This window comes from Chiloscyllium plagiosum, unplaced genomic scaffold (assembly GCF_037043375.1).
Source record: "Chiloscyllium plagiosum isolate Xiang-an unplaced genomic scaffold, Cpla_swu_hap1 HiC_scaffold_15, whole genome shotgun sequence".
NCBI lineage: Eukaryota > Metazoa > Chordata > Chondrichthyes > Orectolobiformes > Hemiscylliidae > Chiloscyllium > Chiloscyllium plagiosum.
The window spans coordinates 73,185,203-73,207,774 of record NW_028270153.1 but is presented as its reverse complement, the minus strand read 5'-3'; positions in this window follow the sequence as shown (position 1 = coordinate 73,207,774).

The following is a 22,572-nucleotide window of genomic DNA, read 5'->3' as shown; positions in this document are numbered from 1 at the left end:
ACCATGTGCTAGCTCCAATTGCCCGCATTTGGTCCAGATCCTTCTAAACCCATCCCATCCCTGTACCTTTTCAAATGAATTTTTAATGTTGCTATTGTACCTCCCTCAACCACTTTCTCTGGCAACTCATTCCATTCACTCTCTGCTTGAAGAAGTTGCCCCTCAGATCCTTCCGAAACCTTTCACCTCTCACCTTCAACCTATGCCCTCTAGCTATCAATTCTCCATTTCTGGGGAAAAGGCAATAAGCATTCATCCTATCTTTGCTGCCCCCCCCCCAACCCCATGATTTTATACACAATAAGGTCAGCCCTCATTCTCCAACATTCTAAAGGATAAAGTCCTAAACTGGACAACCTCTCCCTATAGCCCAGGTTGATTAATCCTGGTAACATCTTTGTGAATCTTCATTGTACTCTTTCCAGTATTAACTATGTCTTTCCTATAACAGGGTGACCAAAACTGTACACAATACGCCGAGTGCGACCTCACCAATGACTTATACAGCTGTAACATCATGTCCCAACTCCTATACTCGTTACTTTGACCAATGTATGCCAGCATGCTAAATGCCTTCTTCACCATCCTGTCTACCTGTGGCACCACATACCAAGGACTATGTACTTGTACTCCTGGGTCCCTCTGTTCCACAGCACTCCTCAGGACTTTAGCATTTACGGTCTAAGTCCTACCTTGGTTTGACTTTCCAAAGTGTAACACCTCACATGTGACTGTAGTGAATTGCATTAGTCAATCCTCAGCCACTTCCCTGCAATTTTTGACAACCTTCCTCGCTATCAATTATACCTCCGAATTTTGTATCATCTGCAAACTTACCCATCATGCCTTGTACATTCATATCCAGATCATTTATGTAAGTAACAAATGCTGAAGGTCCCAGCACCAACCCCTGTGCTCACCACTAGCCACAGGACACCAGTCCAAGAAATGACCTTCAACAATTACCCTCTGTTTGCTACCGTTGAGTTAATTTTGAATCCAGTTAGCTATATCTTCCTGTACCTTTGAAAAGGGATGGGATGGATTTAGAAGGATCTGGACCAAATGCGGGCAATTGGAAATAGCACATGGTCAGCATGTGCTAGTTGTGTATGCCATGTGACTTAACATTCACAACTCGCCTGCCATGCAGTACCTTGTCAAAGGCCTTGCTAAAGTCCATATATAGAACATCTGCTGCCCTACCTTCATCTATCCTCTTGGTGGTCAGTTTAAAATTGGAACCATGCAATGGCCAGGAATTGAACCTGGGTTAACTGCTCGGAAAGCAGCTATGCTGAAAGCACTATACTAACATTGCTCACTGATGGACTTCTGGGTTTTCATTGATGTTGTAGGTCAAGATGGTTAGAGCTGGGATGTTTCCTGAGGAGTTCTTGCAAAGGTGTCCTGAAGGTGGAATTGCTGGCATGAACAATAACAACAGTCTTCCTTCTTGCTACTTATTGCTACAACCAGTAGAGAGTTTTCTCTGGACTCTCCTTGACTGTTGTTTTTCCTTGGCCTCCTGGTGTCATACCAGGTCAAATGGTGCCTTGATGTTAAGGGGAATTCCTCTCCCTTCTCCTCTGGAGTTCCACTTCATTGAACCAAGGGTGTAATCAATGGCCCTAGTGGCACCTAAACTGGCCATCAATACGCAGGCTATTGCTGACCAGGTATTGATTGATAGCCTGTTAATGACACCTTCCTTCCCATTTCCATGTTAGAGAATGGACAGATGAGATGTTAATTAACAACATCAGAGCTGCCCTCATTTTTCTGTGTAAGACGAGCCTGGAATTTTTTCATGTTCTCGGTCCATGCCAGTGTTGTTGCCCCATCAGAACACTTTGGCACGGCAGGCAACAACCTTTCGATATTTAAGTTGTCAAGACCCACAACTTTCTAAGTATCCAGTGCCTCCTGTAATTCCATAATGTCAGGGAGAATGAGTTGGATTGGCTGCAGACTGGGATTTGTGAACATGGGGACCTCAGGTGGAGCTGAAATGGATCAACGTCTTGGTATTTTTGCTTGAAGATTGTTGCAAATGCTTCAGCTTTATTTTTTGCACTGATATCCTGGACTCCCCCCTAACTGAGGGTTTAGTTGTTGGAGAGCAGCCTTCTCACCCAGTGGTTTAATTGTCCACCATCTTTTTATGACTAAATATGCCAGAGTGTGGATCAGCAGAACTTAGATGTGATGCAAAAACAAAAATTACTGGTGGAATCCCGCAAGTCTGGCAGCATCAGTGGGGAGAAAGCAGAGTCTCATTGGTTGTGTGATCACTTAGCTCTGTCCGTTCCTTGTTGTGTAGTTGTGTAGTTTCATCAGGTTGGAACCTCATATATTGGTTTTCAGCGCTGCTGTTTGTATGTCCTGTTGTACTCTTCATGGAACCAGTATGAAGACTTCCTACTCATATACTCACCCAGATGACTTTTCAATGTTGTAATTGTACCAGCTTCCACCATAGAGCCACAGGGTCATGCAGCATGGAAAGAAACCCTTCGATGCAAACAGTCCAAGCTGAACATAATCCCCAAACTAAACTAGTTCCACCCACTTGCTATTGACCAATATCCCTCCAAACCCTTCCTATTCATGCATCCATCCATACATCCATCACCCTCTGCATGAAGGACTTGCCCCTCAGTTCGCTTTGAAATCTTTGCCCTCTCACTTTAAACCTCTGCCCTCTGTTACGCTGGGGAAGACCTTGGCCATGATTTTATGAATCTCTATAAATTCATGTTTCAGCCTCTAATGCCCCAGAGTAAAAAATGTCCCAGGCTATCCAACTTCTCCCTATAGCTGATACCCTCCATTCAGATTATCAATGCAAGGTATAATTCTGATGCTGCAGATAGCTCACTGAACTCCATTTCACATAGAGATAGTGCCACACCACATGATGCAGTATCTATAAAATGTGTGGCAGGCAGTTTGGTGACAATGCCTTTGGAATGTCCCAACTCAGTCAGCAGGTGATGCTGCTGAGCCTGTCTTAGAGAAGAGTACTGAAGCCTCCCACACAGACTCCAGTGTCTGTCCTTTCCCCTTCAATATTGTGTTCAAACAGGGAAATTCGAGGGCTGTGGTAATAGATAATCAGCAGAATGTTTCCGTGCTCGTATTTAACCTGATGCCATGAGGCTTCATGGGGACAGGCATCAATGCTGAGCACTTCCAGGGTACACTCCCCCCTCCCCCAACCCTTGACTATTCCACTGGGTTGCTTCCTTTGCTGGCTCTGTCCTGCTAGTGGGACAGTACCAGCCCTGAGATGATCATAGTGTTGTCTGGGACATTGTCTGGAAAGTGGGATTCTGTGAGTGTGACTATTTTCAATTGTTGCTGGATTAGTCTGTGAGGAATATACTGCAAGTCAGTTTTGAGTTTTATACAATGAAGAGTTAACCCTACTTTATTTCTTTGAATCTTAAAATCAAATCAAAATAAATGTTTTTTTAGTTGAAGATTATTCACTTCAATAATCAGAATGCACATCCAATTATTGCTAAATTTAGTAACTGTAGTAACCAGCTGTTTAATGCTCAGTTCAATAAGCGCAGTAAACAGTTGATTAATGTTCAGATGAGTAAATACATGATCTTTGCACTGCCATATACATCAAAAATATGATTGAAAAGGCCAGAATCTAAATATAGTCTTGCTGGACCACACTGGCACCTCCAGTAAAGAGTGACTAGCTCCTAAATATCGCCAGACAGCTCACAAACTGGATCTGGACAGTTATTCAAACATTTCCTCACAACAGACAATTTAGATGGTCCTTGAACAAGGGTGAAGTGCATGGATCAGATTGGCCAATGGTCAAGCACAAGGCTCAGTGCAATTTTCACCATTTATACAAATGAGCTGCAAATGACCATGTCTCATAAGTTTGTCCATGCTAATGGCATCTAGTTTGTCACATAAGCTTCATAATTCTTTGCAGCAGATCCTTATTGAAGGTATTAGAAAAATGATGGATTACATGGCATCTTGCGTTGAATCCCGCATCAACAATATCCAGTGCATGTCAGCTCCACAATCCCAGTGTCCAAACAGAATTGTGCATCTATAATGATGGCCAGCATGACCCCAACTAACATTATTGTGTGTGACTCAAACTCGAAATTTTATGCAGATGTTTTCAATATTGCATTGATCATTAACAGCAAAGTGTCATTCTTGAACATAGAACATAGAAAAATACAGCGCAGTACAGGCCTTTTGGCCCTCGATGTTGCTCCAATCCAAGCCCACCTAACCTACACTAGCCCACTATCCTCCATATGCCTATCCAATGCCCGTTTAAATGCCCATAAAGAGGGAGAGTCCACCACTGCTACTGGCAGGGCATTCCATGAACTCACGACTCGCTGAGTAAAGAACCTACCCCTAACATCTGTCCTATACCTACCACCCCTTAATTTAAAGCTATGCCCCCTCGTAATAGCTGACTCCATACGTGGAAAAAGGTTCTCGTGGTCAACCCTATCTAAACCCCTAATCATCTTGTACACCTCTATCAAGTCACCCCTAAACCTTCTTTTCTCCAATGAAGACAGCCCCAAGTGCCTCAGCCTTTCCTCATACGATCTTCCTACCATACCAGGCAACATCCTGGTAAACCTCCTCTGCACCCGTTCCAGTGCCTCCACATCCTTCCTCAATGGCGACCAAAACTGCACACAATACTCCAGATGCGGCAGCACCAGAGTCTTATACAACTGCAACATGACCTCAGTACTCCGGAACTCAATTCCTCTACCAATAAAAGCCAGTACGCCATATGCCTTCTTCACCGCACTATTTACCTGGATGGCAACGTTCAGAGATCTGTGTACATGGACACCAAGATCCCTCTGCTCATCCACACTACCAAGTATCCAACCATTAGCCCAGGACCCTGTCATTTTGTTACTCTTACCAAAGTGAATCACCTCACACTTACCTACATTGAACTCCATTTGCCACCTCTCTGCCCAGCTCTGCAACTTATCTATATCCTGATGTAACCTGACACATCCTTCCTCACTGTCAACAACTCCACCGACTTTTGTATCATCCGCAAACTTGCTCACCCAACCTTCTAGCCCCTCCTCCAGGTCATTTATAAAAATGACAAACAGCAATGGTCCCAAAACAGATTCTTGCGGCACACCGTGAGTAACTGCACTCCAAGATGAACCTTTACAATCAACTACTATCCTCTGTCTTCTTCCAACCAGCCAATTCCTAATCCAAACCTCCAACTCACCCTCAATGCCATACCTCTGTATTTTTTGCAGTAGCCTACCATGGGGAACCTTATCAAACGCCTTACTAAAATCCATATACACCACATCTACCGCTTTACCCTCATCTACCCCCTTTGTCACCTTCTCAAAGAATTCAATAAGGTTTGTGAGGCACGACCTGCCCTTCACAAAATCATGCTGACTATCCTTGATCACATTATTCCTATCCAGATGTTCATAAATCCTATCCCTTACACTTCTCTCTAAAACTTTGCCCGCAACAGAATTGAGACTCACTGGCCTATAGTTACTAAGGTTATCCCTACTCCCCTTCTTGAACAAGGGAACCACATTTGCTATCCTCCAGTCTTCTGGCACTATTCCTGTAGACAACGAGGACATAAAAATCAAGGCCAATGGCTCTGCAATTTCCTCCCTTGCTTCTCAGAGAATCCTAGGATAAATGCCATTAGGCCCAGGGGACTTATCTATTTTCATCCTTTCCAGAATTTCCAACCCCTCTTCCCTACATACCTCAAAACCAACCATTATAATTAATTGTGACTCAACATTCACATCGGCAACAATGTCCTGTTCCTGAGTGAATACTGACGAAAAGTATTCATTCAGTGTTTCCCCAATCTCTTCAGCCAACACACGCAACTTACCACTACTATCCTTGACTCGACCTATTCCTACCCGAGTCATTCTTTTATTGCTGACATACCTATCGAAAACCTTAGGGTTTTCCCTAATCTTACCAACTAAGGACTTTTTATGTCCCCTCCTTGCTGCTCTTAGCTCTCTCTTCAGATCCTTCCTGGCTTGAAGATCATAAATCCTTTGATCATAGCCACTTGATTGTCCAGTAAACAAATCCACCCATTTGTTTAGTTCAATTTTAAGACTGAAATCTAATGAAGACATAGTGCCCAAATGAAGAGTCTGGTTATCGCACCCAGAATCAAATTATTATTTAACCCAAGCACTTTGAAAATATCCAATTATTTTTCCCTTGATATTCCACAACTAATTGTTTTCATGACAATAATATAACTATGTTTCCAAATATTCCAGATATGAGGGCATATCAAGTTGCTTTTATCTGTCTCACATGTGACTAAACTGGGATATGAATCTCAGTGTCCATGTGTAGGACATAGACTTATAATACCGTTATGAAGAGCTGTGAAATAGACAGGACGGAGGCTGGAAGAACACAACAAGCCAGGCAGCATCAAGAGGTGGAGAAATTGATGTTTCGTGTGTAACTCTTCTTCAGGACTGGACGATCAGCAGGTGGAGATGTCAACTTTTTTTTGTCTCTAATGCAGGACTGTGAAGCAGAGATACTTACAGAATGGGGATATATTTTCAAATCAGGATGATGATTGACTTGGAATAGCATTTATAGTGCATGGTGATCCCATGTATCTGCTGCTCATGTCCTTCGAGATGATTGTGGATTTGCAATTTTGCTTGAGGAAATTTGGAGAATTTCTGCAATGCATCTAATAGTTGGTACATATTGCTGCTACTGAGACTCGGTGGTGGAAATAAGATGGTTGTGGTGGCCATCAAGTGAACTGTTTTATCCCAGATGGTGTCAAGCTTCTTGAGTGTTGTTGCAGCCTCACTCATCTCAGCAAATGGGGAATGTTCCACCACACTCCTGACTTGGACTTTCAGATGGTGGACAGATGGAAGTCAGGCAGTGAGTTATTCCATGCAGTATTCCTAGTTTCTGCCCTGCCTTGTCACCACTGTATTTAAGTGGATAGTCCTGTTCAGTTGCTGGTCAATAGTAATCTCATGATGGTGATTATTAAGGAATCAGTAACGGTAACCCCATTCAATATCAAAGGACAATTGTTTGATTCACTGTTGTTAGAGTTTATCATTGTCTGGCATTTCTGTGCCATGTATGCTTTTTTCCACTTTTCATTCCAAGCCTGCATATTGCCCAGGTCTCACTGTATATGGATAAAGAGTACTTCAGTACCGGAGTCATCGCAAATGCAGTGTAATCATTAGCTAATATCCCCATGCCTGACCCGATGATGGAGGGAAGTCCATTAATGAAATTACTGAAGATGGTAAGGCCTAAGACACTCCTTTGAGGAACTCCTGCAGAAATGTCCCGCAATTGTGACGACTGACCTCAAAGAACCACAACTTTCTTCTTTTCTGCCAGGGATGACTCCACCCAGGGGAGATTTTCCCTGATTTTCATTGCCTCCAGTTTTGCTCAGGCTCCTTGAAGCCACACCAGGGCAAACACAGCCTTGATGTTAGGTACAGTCAGACTCACCCCACCTCTGGAATTCAGCTCTTTCTGTCCATGTTTGGACGAAGGCTGGAGTGAGGTCAGGAGCTGAGTGGTGTCACTGTGCAGATTGTTGGTATGTAGGTGCTGCTTCATAGCACTGTTGATGAAGGTTTCATTCACATTATCATGATCGATATCATATTAAGGGAGTGGGAATTCGCCGGGTTCGCATTGTCCTGTTATTTTTGCACCGCACATATTTGAGCACATTTCCAGTTCTCAGGTCGATGTCAGTGCTGTAGCTGAGCAGGAACCGATTGCCCAGGGGTACAGCATGTTCTGGAGCACATGTCATCTGTCCCATTGCTGGGATGTTGTCAAGGCCCCAGCCTTTACCCACTAGTGTAGGCCAAGATGGCCTACCCATCAGCTTAGTGAATGAATGGGTTTTGCCCATTGATTTACTGGGCTCACCCACTGTTGATTATTGCAGATATATGTGGAGCCTCCTTCTCCTGCATAGAACATAGAACATAGAACAATACAGCACAGAACAGGCCCTTCGGCCCACGATGTTGTGCCGAACACTTGTCCTATCCAATTGCCGCTTAAAGGTCACCAAAGATTCTGACTCTACCACTCCCACAGGCAGCGCATTCCATGTCCCCACCACTCTCTGGGTAAAGAACCCACCCCTGACATCTCCCTTCACTTTAAATTTATGTCCCCTTGTAACACTCTGTTGTACCCGGGGGAAAAGTTTCTGACTGTCTACTCTATCTATTCCTCTGATCATCTTATAAACCTCTATCAAGTCACCCCTCATCCTTCGCCGTTCCAACGAGAAAAGGCCTAGCACTCTCAACCTATCCTCGTACGACCTATTCTCCATTCCAGGCAACATCCTGGTAAATTTTCTCTGCACCCTCTCCAAAGCTTCCACATCTTTCCTAAAGTGAGGCGACCAGAACTGCACACAGTACTCCAAATGTGGCCTAACCAAAGTTACAACATCACTTCACGACTCTTGAATTCAATCCCTCTGCTAATGAACGCTAATACACCATAGGCCTTCTTACAAGCTCTATCCACCTGAGTGGCAACTTTCAAAGATCTATGAACATAGACCCCAAGATCCCTCTGTTCCTCCACCTCACTAAGAACGTTACCGTTAACCCTGTATACCGCATTCTTATTTGTCTTTCCAAAATGGACAACTTCACACTTGGCAGGGTTGAACTCCATCTGCCACCCCTCAGCCCAGCTCTGCATCATATCTGCAATGAGTCATTCATTTGTTCACTATCATTCATGATGGGAAGTGACAGGACTGCAGGGCTTCGATCTAATATGTTGATTGTAGAATTCCTTAGTTCTGTCTGTCACATCCTGCTCATGCATGTGGTGAATGTGTTGGTGAAGACAACAGCTTGGATGTCATTGTGAAGCAGGCGGAGAATGGTGACAGAATTCTGTGGGTATCCACATTTGAGGAAGGTATCCCATAATCCCTCACGATCCACAGAGTCAAAATCTCAAAGATTGAAGAAGGCCATGTACAGAGGTTGCTGCTGTTCCCTGCATCTGCTTAGATTTGTCACACACTGACAATCCTGGCCATTCAGCCTCTTGATGGGCTGAAGCTACACTGAGACTCGGGAAGAGCTCTTCAGCCCCTTGGAGGACACTACTGAGGAGGAGGATTCTCATGATGACCTTACCCATGACAGACAGTGGGAAATCTCTCTGTATGGTCGGATCTGTCTTCTTTCTTGAAGTTGGTCACAATAAAAGTGTCTCTGAAATCTCCTAGCATGCTCTCTTCATTTCAGATAAGGATGGTGAGGTGGATGCATGTCAAGAATGACTCTCCACCATATTTTAGTCCTTCACTGGGGATTCCATCTGTGCTTGTTGTTGTTCTGTTGTTGGAGGTGTTTTTGCCCTCAGGGTGAGTTGGAGGGTTGCTGAGATGGTGTGTGTAGTGTGTTGTAGGATGGTGTCAGGAATACTTGTGCTGAAGGCTGTGAATTGGTGGAGGTGGTCATCAAAATGCTCTCTCCAGTGAGTGCTGACTGCCTCTCAGTCTTTGATGAGGGACTCTGTGTTTGGCTCTTAGTGGGGTCACTCCTTGGGTACTCGGGCTGAAGATGGCTTTGATTGCGCTGAAGAAGCCACACACCTTGTGGCTGTCAGCGAGTCACTGACTCTCCTCACCCACCATGTTAAGCTTTTCAAGTGTTGCTCATTCAGGCAAATTGGAGATAATGTCATCACATTCCTGACTTGTGCCTTGCATCTACTCTGTCTATCTCTTTTAAGATTAGGAGATGCCGTTGTTGGACTGGGCTGTATAAAGTTAAAAGTCACAGAACAACAGGTTATAGTCCAACAGGTTTATTTGGAAGCATTAGCTTTTGGAACGCTGCTCTTTCATCAGGTGATTGTGGAGAAAAACATTTTAAGATACAGAATTTATAGCAAAAGTTTACAGTGTGATGTAACTGAAATTATATATTGAAAAAGACCTGGATCGTTTGTTAAGTCTCTCATCTTTTATAATGACCATGTTGGTTTCAGTTCCTTCATATGTAAATCACAAACCCTTTTTTAAAAGTTACATTCCCAAGTGCACTTTAACAATTGGTGTCATGTCAACCCAGATCAGGTGTTGTAGGTGTTAGCTCCCTGTAAAGGCTATCTGTACCCAGGTAGTGTATTGAAGGTGTGAGCTGCCCTGTGTGAGACTGTCTGTGCCACAATGGACAGACTGATTCTAATCTAAAAAATGAATTTACAAAATCTCACATGGGAGTCATGCAGTATTTGAACAAAGTAAAATGTAATTCTGCAAGTACAAATTCACCCCACAACTTATATGCATATGTGTATATGTGGGTGTGTGTGAGGGGCGGGGTGGGATTATGAGTGTCTGTGAGAGGGTGTGTATGTGTGTGAGTGTGAGTGTAAAGGGGTTTAATTCTGTGAGAGGGCGTGTGTGGGAGTATATGTGTGAGTGCATGGGAGAGGGTCTGAGCGTGTGTTTGCCCCACTCAATGCAATCCCACTAAGCGTTTTTGTCATTTGCAAATTTGAAAAATATTATAAATGGCCCCCACATCCAAATCATTGTGAACTGCAGGGGCCCAAGCATTGATCCTTCTGGTAACAGCTTGACAACCTAACTTGACTAGGACATGACCTTACGAAACAGCTTGAGGGACCAAATAACTCCTTGTCCGTTTTTACTGGGCACTGTCAGAACCATGTGTTGATTTGCAATGAAATGCCTGGAGTACGGGATGGGTGGTTATATTAATGATCTGAGGAAAATCTTCATGTTGAGTACAGATTAAAATCAGTTGTTGATTGAAACATTTCTGGACCATTGCCCAATTTCAAGGGTTTTCCAAAAACTGGTTCGATTGCTGCACATAGGTTGATTGAAGCTGTAAATAAAATCGACAGCAATTTATTCAATAGTAGATATTACATCATGAAATGGTATTGAGAATTGTTGTAATGACAGTACAGCTAACATTGTGAACCACTTTCTTTCTGTTCCAGATTGAAGGTGTTCAGTAGAAACACGAGGTGATGCTCCAGGTACAAACTAAAAATCTGAGTGAACACTGTCCCAGTAAATGAGGAGATGAACAGTTTCGAGCTGGTGGATTAATACACTGAGTCACTGCTGATCGCTAACATACGAGATCGGACATTAATGGAAGATGAGCTGCTGGTAAGAGGCCAAGATCGTGAGATGTAGAGAGACAAACATCTCTGGAGAGACCTGGAAAAAATATAATCTCATCAGTTGTTCCAGAGCAGTTTTTATCCCCCAGATAAATTCCATACCTGGGACTACAAAGAACAAAGTAAACATCTACAACCGAGAAACAGGTCCTTTGGCCCTCCAAGCATGAGCCAATCCATATGCACTCTCTAAACCTCCTGCCCAATTCCTAAGCATCTGTATCCCTCTTCTCCCCACCTTCTCATGTTGAGACACATCTTAAATGAATCTACCCAAGTCTGCCTTGACTACCTCTGCTGGCAACAAATTCCAGGCACCTACTACCCTCTGGTAAAGTACTTGCCAAGTGTATTCCCCTTAAACTTTTCACCTCTCACCTTGAAAGCATGACTTCTCATTACTGAATCCTTCACTCTGGGAAAAATATTATCTCTATCCACCTTGTCTATAACCTTCATGATTTTGTAGACCTCAATCAGGTCCTCCTTCAATATCCTTATTTCTAATGAAAACAATCCTAACTGACTCAACCTCTCACAGAGCTAGCCCCTTTCATATGAGGCAACATCCTCATAAACCTTCTATGTACCCTCTCCAAAGCGTCCACATCCTTTTGGTAATGTGGCGACCAGAACTGTACACAGTATTCTAAACGCGGCCGAACCAAAGTCTTGTAAAATTTTAATATGACCTTGCAGCTCTTATACTCAATACCCCATCTGATGAAGGCAAGCATACTATATGCCTTCTTGACCACTCTATCCACCGGTGCAGCAACCTTCAGGGTACAATGGACCTGACCTCCCAGATCTCTCTGCTTATCAACTTTTCCCAAGGCTCTTCTGTTTACGGTTTAGTTCACTGTAGGCTTTTGCAAAATACATCAGCTCACATTTGTCTGGATTGAACTCCATCTGCCACTTTTCCGCCCAACTCTCCAGTCTATCTCTATTCTCCTGTATTCTTTGGCGGTCCCCTATGCTTTCTGCTACTCACCAATCTTCGTGTCATCTGCAAACTTCCTGATCCTACCAACAGTGCCCTCTTCCAGATCATTTATGTATATCACAAACAACAGTGGCTCCAGCAATGATCCCTGTGCAACACCACTGGTCACCTTTCTCCATTTCAAGAAATTCCCTTCAACTACTACTCTCTGTCCCCGTTGCTCAACCAGTTCTTTATCCACCTAGCTAGAACACTCTGCACACAATGTGACTTCACTTTCTCCATGAGTTTACCATGGGGAACCTTATCAAATTCCTTTCTAAAGTCCATGTATATAACATCCACAGCCCTTTCCTCATCTACCAACTTGGTCACTTCCGCAAAGAACTCCATTAAGTTAAGAAGGCACAATCTCCCCCGCACAAAACCATGTTGCTTATCACTGATAAGCCCATTCTTTTCCAAAAATAAATAGTTTTAATTCTTCAGTACCTTCTCCAGCAACTTTCCCACCACTGAGGCCAGGCTCACTGGTATGGAATATCCCTACTACCCTTCTTGAACAAGGGGAATAACGTTTGCAAATCTCCAGTCGTCTGGCACTTCACCTTTGTTTGAGGATGCTCTAAAGATATATGTCAGGGCCCCAGTTATTTCCTCTCTCACCTCCCTCAGCAACCTGGGATAGATCTCATCCAGTCCTGGGGATTTGTCTACCTTAATAACCTCTAGCCTACCCAATACATCTTTCCTACTTAGGTCAATGCAAGTATGGTAACAGTGATTGTGACCCAGGGATTGGAAAGACAATAATGGTACAAAAGGTTGTTTATGACTGAGCAACTGGGAAAATATAGCCAGAATTTACATTTGTTTTCAGTTTTAAATTTTGGGATTTGAACACTATTAACTGTCGTATAAACCTGAGGAACCTGATACTGGATCAGTATCCTTAATTTGGGAATGTTTTGGGAGAGATCTGGAAGAACCCAGAGGTTTAGCTGTTTACATTCGATGGTTTGAATGAATTCAAAGACAGCATCGATTTTTCTGACAGTCGGAGAAATACAGAACCTCAGTTCATGTGCACAGACCCTGAAAGCTGGTGTGAAGTGTCTGACATTGTGTACAGTTTAATCCAGCTCAAGCTGCTCCCAGTTTGTTCAGTGTTAGTGACCAGCTGTCCGACTGCATCCCGTTTGTTGGAAAAGGCTGGGATCAGTGTCTGGGCTGAAATCCTGGGATTTGTTGGGAATGAGCGGAAGGAATATTTTAACAGGTTTTTGAGGAACAGACGTTGGCAGCAGCTGTTTTCAGGCACGTGGAGGAGAACGAGATCCTGTACACCATGTGTTACAACCCTTCAAATTGCTGGATCCTCGGTCTGTCACTGGGTTAATTTTTCACAGATAAAGACAGGAAACAACAGCAAGTTCCCAGCTCTACTCCTACTATATTTATAACATCTGCAAAACCATGGCCGAGAGATTGAAGATCCCCGTGATGTGTTACTGAAGCTTGGTGAGATGGACTTCACAGGAGCCTCTGAGAAGAAGATTGTGTTTAGGAATGGAGATTTGATCCAGTACATCCAACAACCCTCCCACTTCCTGTCTGGATTCATGATGGAATTTTTGGCGGGAGAGGATTCTGTCTACAGTGCAGTTTTACACATTCCCACATCTCACCATCCAAGGGTTTGTAGCTGCTCTCGTACAGTTCCTGACCCCAGAACCCAGGGACAACCCAAGGTTCCTCAGTGAAGCCCATCGCAAGGAAGATGGGCAGTTTGAGAGATTTCTCCATTTTGTTGCTTGTGTCTCCTCCACACTGACAACTGAGCCCTTGGAGGAGTTTCAGGGTCAATTTCTTCATCAAACAGCCTGCAAAGTGATTGGGTGAAGGAGAAGGTTAAAGAACAAATTAGAAGTACAGCAAGTGAAATTGATAATCTCCCGAGAACATGGCAAAATCTGTTTGAGCCTCAGATCAAAGCACTAACTGGGTCCACATTGAGATTTCTAAAAGTCTTTAAGCTTAATGGATTGAGGACTGTGCAATCATATCATATCAGTGAGCTAAGATTGACAAGTCGCCAGACCCGGACCAGATTCGTCCTCGACTGCTTTGGGAAACGAGAAATGCAATTGTTTCACCACTTGCGAAGATCTTTTCATCCTCGCTCTCCACTGGAGTCACACCTGAGGACTGGAGAGAGGCAAATGTAATTCCTCTCTTCCAGAAAGGAAACGGAAATCCCTGGCAATTACAGACCAGTAAGTCTCACGTCTGTCGTCTGCAAGGTGTTAGAAAGGATTCTGAGGGATAGGATTTATGACCATCTGGAAGAGCATGGCTTGATTAAATGCAGTCAACACGGCTTTGTGAGGGGCAGGTCATGCCTCACAAACCTTATCGAGTTCTTTGAGGATGTGACTAGAAAAGTTGATGAGGGGCGAGCTGTGGATGTGGTGAATATGGACTCCAGCAAGGCATTTGATAAGGTTCCCCATGGTAGGCTCATTCAGAAGGTCAGGAAGAATGGGATTCAGGAGAACATAGCTGTCTGCATACAGAATTGGCTGGCAAACAGAAGACAGCGAGTGGTAGTATAAGGAAAATATTCTGCCTGGAAATCTGTGGTGAGTGGTGTTCCACAGGGCTCTGTCCTTGGGCCTCTATTGTTTGTAATTTTTATTAATGACTTGGATGAGGGGATTGAAGGATGGGTCAGCAAGTTTGCAGATGACACAAAGGTTGGAGTGTCGTTGACAGTACAGAGGGCCGTTGTAGGCTGCAGCGGGACATGGACAGGATGCAGAGATGGGCTGAGAGATGGCAGATGGAGTTCAAGCTGGATAAATGCGAGGTGATGCATTTTGGAAGGTCAAACTTGAAAGCTGAGTACAGGATTAAGGATAGGATTCTTGGCAGTGTGGAGGAACAGAGGGATCTTGGGGTGCAGGTACATAGATCCCTTAAAATGGCCACCCAAGTGGACAGGGTTGTTAAGAAAGCATATGGTGTCTTGGCTTTCATTAACAGGGTATTGAGTTTAAGAGTCGTGAGATATTGTTGCAGCTCTTTCAAACTTTGGTTAGACCGCACTTGGAATATTGCGTCCAGTTCTGGTCGCCCTATTATAGGAAAGATGTGAATGCTTTGGAGAGGGTTCAGAGGAGGTTTACCAGGATGCTGCCTGGACTGGAGGGCTTATCTTATGAGGAGAGGTTGACTGAGCTCGGAATATTTTCATTGGAGAAAAGGAGGAGAAGAGTGGACCTAATTGAGGTACACAATATAATGAGAGGCATAGATAGAGTCGATAGCCAGAGACTATTTCCGAGGGCAGAAATGACTAACACAAGGGGTCATAGTTTTAAGCTGGTTGGAGGAATGTATAGATGGGATGTCAGAGGCGAGTTCTTTACACAGAGAGTTGTGAGAGCATGGAATGCATTGCCAGCAGCAGCTGTGGTGGCAGGGTCATTGGGTACATTTAAGAGACTCCTGGACATGCATATAGTCACAGAAATTTGAGGGTGCATACATGAGGATCAGTGGTCGGCACAACATCGTGGGCTGAAGGGCCTGTTCTGTGCTGTACTGTTCTATGTTCTATGTTCTAAATATTTTATTTACATGATTTACAATGCATGGACGTGTTAGGAATTTCAACCAAAAATGCAGCTAAAGTAAAATGGCAATGTTTCTCATATTACGGCTTCTATAAACTGTACATGAGAGAAATTAAGTGCTATATAACCTATATAGTCAATCAGACTTTGACTTAGAATATCAGAGGAAGGATTTTTCAAAGAATTGTTTAATAGAATTGTTCTCAATTATAATTGAATAATGAAATCTAAAGATTTACAGATTGAATTCTAAACAACTTAAAGACTCCTCGCAGACCTATTAGAGTTACATCTTATTAGTAGATCTGTATGGAATAACTAGGGAGATTTCCACAAGTCTGTACGTGTACTGGTTTCCGCAAACACTGGGTGGTCAATAACCCCATTATAGTCATTGACTGGTTATTTGGTCTCTGTGTCTGAGGATCTATGGAATCATGGAACTTTCAGAAATTATCCCAAAAAAAGAGCAATAATTTGACTTGAAATTAATGCAGGCACTTTGATAGTGACTAAAGCTTGAGGAGATCATTCATTATATAACAAGATATTTAAATTTAATAAACTATCAGAATAAACTCCTGTTATTGAAAATTCCTGGGTAACATGTAACATAACAGCTAACACTAGTTCGCAGCATGGCTTACACTCGAATATTTAACTGAGTAATATATTGGACAGAATAAAGAATGTTGGTTTATTGTTTCTCACACAGAGTCATTGCATCATGCAGCACGCAACTAAACCCTTATGTCTAACTCATCCACTCTGACCATGTTCCCAAACTAAACTAGTCCTACTTGCCTGCATTTGGCCCAAAACCTTCCAAACCTTTCCAATTCATCTACTTATCCAAATATCTTTTAAACGTTGTAGTTATGCCCATATCCACCACTTTCTTTGGTTGGGGGAGGGGTGGGGTGAAGCAGGGGCTTTGGGGTGGTATGGTGGCTCAGTGGTTAGCACTGCTGCCTCATAGCACCAGGGACCCGGATTCGATTCCCACCTTGGGTGACTGTCTGTATAGGCAGACCCCTATATGCAAATGAGGGTAATGGACAAGAATCTCTCTTTTTTGGTTGACACGGATGCAACATTTTCTACCATCACTTGTGATATACCTCGGTCAAATATGTCATCCTCCAGCGTCCAGTTAGTAGGGTTCTCAGGCAAACCAGAAAACCTGCCTTTGACATCGCCACTGATCACATCAGTGGCCGGACAGACCTTTCATCACCGGTATATTTCATCACCTTCATGCCCTATGAATCTAATGGGTCGTGACTTGCTGGTGAGATGTGGGGTCTCGGTCCTGTGCGGACTAGACGGGCTGGTAGTGACATTTCCAAATGGCTATTCTGTCAACTGTTCTATGACAATGATTCACTCTGGATCCCAAATGATGCTATCACCGGACACGTCTCCAATGGCAGAAGGGCAGTGGGCAGATATATACTGGGGGCTCCTCGAACCTGAAAACAGGCAGAACAATGGTATACAGTCTTTATACAGCCAATGGCGACCCTGGGTTCAGATGTTGCATCCCTATGCTCCTCCTGCAGGTCCCCTTCACGTTACCCTGTATTATGATCGAGATGATAATGACATCTATCAGCATGCATTCTATCAGAATTTAGAAGGGACTCAATGGGATATTTCCTCTAGTATTCTGGTAGGGAAAGAAGGTGTGGCGGGTGTTGTTGAACTTACTGCAGAACAGTTGGAATGGTATGAGATGTATGAAGAAGCTATACCTCATCTCACATTGGCCGTGCATGCTAAATATCAGGCCAAGGATCTGGGACCTATGTCCAAACGTTTAATGGCGCTAACTGATTGGGTTTGGACTCAGTTACCCGGTTTACAATACTCACCATCAGAGGAAGCCTACAGAATTATGTATAGGACAACTGACAAGGTACTGCTGGACATAGAGGTAAAAACAATGACTGCAGATGCTGGAAACCAGATTCTGGGTCAGTGGTGTTGGAAGGGCACAGCAATTCAGGCAGCATCCGAGGACAGGCAAAATCGACGTTTCGGGCAAAAGCCTTTCATCAGGGCTTTTGCCCGAAACGTCGATTTTGCCTGTCTTCGGATGCTGCCTGAATTGCTGTGCTCTTCCAGCACTACTGGACATAGGCAGATTGAAAGGTTTCATGGTAGAGAGAAAACAGGCTGCAGCGATGCTTGACGCTCTACCAGATACCTTGTGGGCAGCTGGTTCAACGGACATTGGTCACTGCAAACACGTCACACCAATCACATTCGATTTAATAGACCACACTCCGATTTGGCAGAGACAATACTCACACAAACCAGAGGCTGAAGCCGGCATTTCCGACACAATTGAAGGATTGTTAGCAGCAGGGGTGCTAGAACCCTCCCAGTCAGCCTGGAACACTCCTATCTTACCTGGAGAGATGCAGAATACAGGTAAATATCGGATGGCGCATGATCTTAGACAGATTAATAGCGTCGTTTCTACTTCAACAGTTCCAGTTCCAAACCCCTACACTGTGATTTCTGTGCTGACCCCTGACCATAAGTGGTTCTCGTGCATTGATCTGGCCAACGCGTTCTTCTGTTTGCCCCTAGCTGATCATTTGAGGGACATTTTTTCGTTCTCCTATAAAGGCCAACAACTACGTTATACAAGGGTCCCTCAAGGGTTCATTTTGTCGCCGGGGTTGTTTAATCAGATACTGAAACAGCAGCTGCAGGACATGTCACTCCCAAACGGGGTGACATTGATCCAGTTTGTGGATGACATTCTTTTGGCGGCACACGACCATGTTTCTTGTCTGGCAGCCACAAAGATGTTGCTGCTTCGCCTGTATGAAGTTGGTTTCAAAGTCTCACGGGCTAAATTACAATGCTGCAGACAAACGGTGTCTTTTTTGGGTAGAGTGATTTCTGCTAAGGGAACAGGTCTCTCTCCGTCCCATAGATCTTCCATTCTGCATCATGCCAAACCGATCACTGTAAAGAACTTGCTCTCATTTCTTGGGTTGGCAGGATACAGCAGACAATTCGTTGCATCATATGGGGAGCTCACTTTCCCTCTCAGAGCCATGGTTAATGAACAAGGCATGATAAATTTGTCGGCCCATTTGCAGTGGATCACGGAGGCAGACGAAAGTTTCGTCTCTCTTAAACAGGCCCTAACGCGGGCTGCTGATTTAGCGGTCCCGGATTACAAAGAGCCATTTTTCCTCGATATTTCTGAAAGATTACACACAGTAAATGGTGTTCTTTTTCAGAAAAAAGGGGGAGGCAGGCAGGTGCTGATGTATGTAAGTGTTACCCTTGACCCAATAGAGGACAAACACCCGCCATGTACAAGACATGCAGCAGGGGTAGCAAAAATTCTCCAAAAGGTAGCACATATAGTCATGGGCCATTCACTAACGGTACTGACGACACATAGTATAGTGGCCTATGTGAACTCAACAGCCTTTACAATGACGTCACTGCAGCAAACCAGGTTAGAAAAAATCCTAAATGCACCACATATAACTTTTACGCACGAAGGAATTAACATGGCTGACAATATGTGAGAAGGAGAGCCAGAGCTGAAAATGTGTTGCTGGAACAGCGCAGCAGGTCAGGCAGCATCCAGGGAACAGGAGAATCGACGTTTCAGGCATAAGCCCTTCTTCAGGACATGCTTCTCCGAGAAGGAGAGCCACACATGTTTGAGGAAAGGATACAGAGAGACGTCAAAGTTAGAGCGGGCTTACAGGCAATTCCACTAGTAGACCCAGAAGAAGTGCTGTTCACAGATGGCTGTTACAGACATCCAACTGAAGGACTTAAAGCAGCCTATGCAGTGGTGCCATGGACAACTGAGGGATTTGAGGAAGTGTTGACAGGAAAAGTGACAGGCAAGGAATCAGCCCAGTTGGCTGAACTACAGGCAATGATTACTGCGTTAGAATGGTCAGAGGGAAAACGAGTAAATATCTACACCGACTCTGCATATGTGGTAGGGGCTATACAGGTAGAACTCAGTCAATGGATTAGAGCAGGATTCTTAACAGCAGCGAAAATCCCAATTAAACATGAAAAAGATATGGAAAGATTAGCGGAGGCCCTAATGAAACCTGCAGAAGTGGCGGTGGTCAAGTGTAGAGGACATGATAAAGCAGATACAGTAGTAGCGAAGGGCAATCAGGAAGCAGACTCAGCAGCAGGGTATACAGCACAGTATATAATGATGCAAACAGAGAGAACAGTGTACGACCTGCTGCCTGCCTGTGATGCAAATGTGTTAATAAAAGGGCAGCAGAAAGCCTCTCCTCATGAACTGACAGTATGGAGAGAGAGAGGGGGCACAGAGTCAGAAGGGATTTGGAGGTCACCGGACGGTAGACCAGTCCTACCCCCAGGTTTGATAGCTTCCATGCTCCAGGAAGCTCATGTGACACATTGTGGAAAAACAGATGCAGAGGTATCTGACACATTGGTGGCATCCATTCTTGCCAGCAATGATTGAAAACGTGTACAGAATACAATGTGAGACCAACAGTGAAACCACACGAGGGAAAATTCCCTCTCCCAAGAATGCCAGGTCAGGAAATAGTGATTAACTACACTGACATGATAGAGAGAGTAAACGGATACTGGTACCTTTTGGTAGCAGTGGATGCATACACTGGTTGGCCAGAAGCAATACCTACGAAAAAGGAAGACGTGAAAACAGTGATCAAATTTTTGATAAACCAATACATTCCAATGCATGGGTTTCCAAAGAGAGTCAGGTCAGATAATGGCACAAATTTCAAGAACAAAGACCTGCAAGAAGTTGAAGCAGCTTTAGGACTGAAACATGCGTTTGGAACAGTGTATCATCCTCAGTCACAGAGTAAAGTTGAAAGAATGAATCAGTCCATAAAAGGGAAAATAGGAAAAGTATGTTCCCAAACAAAGTTAAGTTGGGTGGAGGCCCTTCCCTTAGCTTTAGTGTCCGTTAGAAGTTCAGTAAACTCCACCACAGGATTTACCCCGTGCGAGCTTACAACAGGGCAGCAGTTCCCGGGACCGGGAGCCGGACTACAGATCTTAGAGGGAGGAGAAGCCCTCTAAGTTACAAACCTTACTATGACCAACTAACAGCTTTGGTGTCAGCTTTCTCCAAACAGGTTGGATCGGAAAAGGGAGCCCTACAGAGCCAGCCGCCATCTACCACGGATTGTGTCCTGTTGAAAGTGATCAAACGGAAATGGTCGGAGCCGAGGTGGACAGGACCTTATAAGGTTGTGGAGAGGACATCTCATGCGGTCAGACTACAGGGGAAAGAAGAAAGCTGGTACCACTGGAGCCAGTGTGCAGCTACGGAACCGCCAACGAGAACTCTAGAACAAATAAGAACAGAAAAAGAGTAAAAGGGTTTTACACTTTTGCCTCTTGCAGGAAGAGGATTCTGAAAAAAGGGGGAGAGATTCTCAAAGGAAGGGCTTTTCTGGAGAGCAGAAGTGAACACGGGATCGGAACACAAAAAGAATTTGTTTAAAATATATAGGCAGCTTGTGTAACGGATATAATGTTTATCTTTGTAAGAAGCCCACATTACCCTCATCTGTGGGGTTTGGAAGTTTTTGCTATTCTTTTATGTATAAGTGTTATGTCGCTGTTAATAGGGGTATTAACCATGAGGGACAAACACACAGACGAGGGAGACAGTCCCAGGCGCAAAAGAACTGGCCAAGGGGTGGATAAATGTTTAAGGGAGGCGGGGAGCCAGGTACACATCAGACATGATAAAAGCCATGGTATAACATACCAGTTTGACTTATGCGAAGTGATTGACTGTGGTCACAATCCAGGAAGCTGGAGAGGGTATGATGTATACCTTTGTGTGCATACCAATTACTATAGATGGTGCCCGACATGGCATCATGTATTAACATGGACTGGGGTAAGATGGACGCCCAAGAAGTCGCCATCCTCAGATAATAGATGGAAGGCTCGAGACCATGTGAGCCTCACGAGGGGGCAACTTGATCATTCTTCAGAGATGAAAAATCCACTTTTGTTAACCCTGACAGGATTCACCATTAGCCCTGGTCCCGAAGAAGTATGGAATCAGTGCGAAATCCATGATAACAGCTTTTACTTTGTAATAGGCGTAGATCAATCAGGAAAGGATACCATGGGACTAGTGAAGGTAACCTTGGTAGATCCTCAAACCCACCAGCCAAAATTCGGAAACACAACAAGCGTGCAGTTAGAACAAAGTTCAGGAGTTGTGGTGATAGATTCCAATAACATTACGAGAGAGGACATTATGAGACTAGCTACCGGATATAGTGATAGGAACACGTGGCTGGACTGGATGACAGCGACCGCAACCTCAATGAATATGAGTAATTGCGTCGCGTGTTCCTCGGCCAGGCCAACCCTATTTACTACCCAGCCCCATTGTTCCCTAATGTAGACCCAGCAGGATTTCACTGCATGATGGCCCTCACCATGCAGGCGGACCCTCCGAATTGTACCACCTTAAGTGTTATTTTCCTGCCTGTAAAGAATTCCACGTTACCTCCAATTTTACCCCAAGGGTCAACGATTACACTTGTTTCACTCGGAGTTCTAATACAATCTTGGGAGACATCCCCGCTGACTGGTGTCAGGACACGATTGATGTAACTGGCTGGCAGAATGCTAGCTCAATGGTTTGGGCCAGAGCTGATCTTTTTTGGT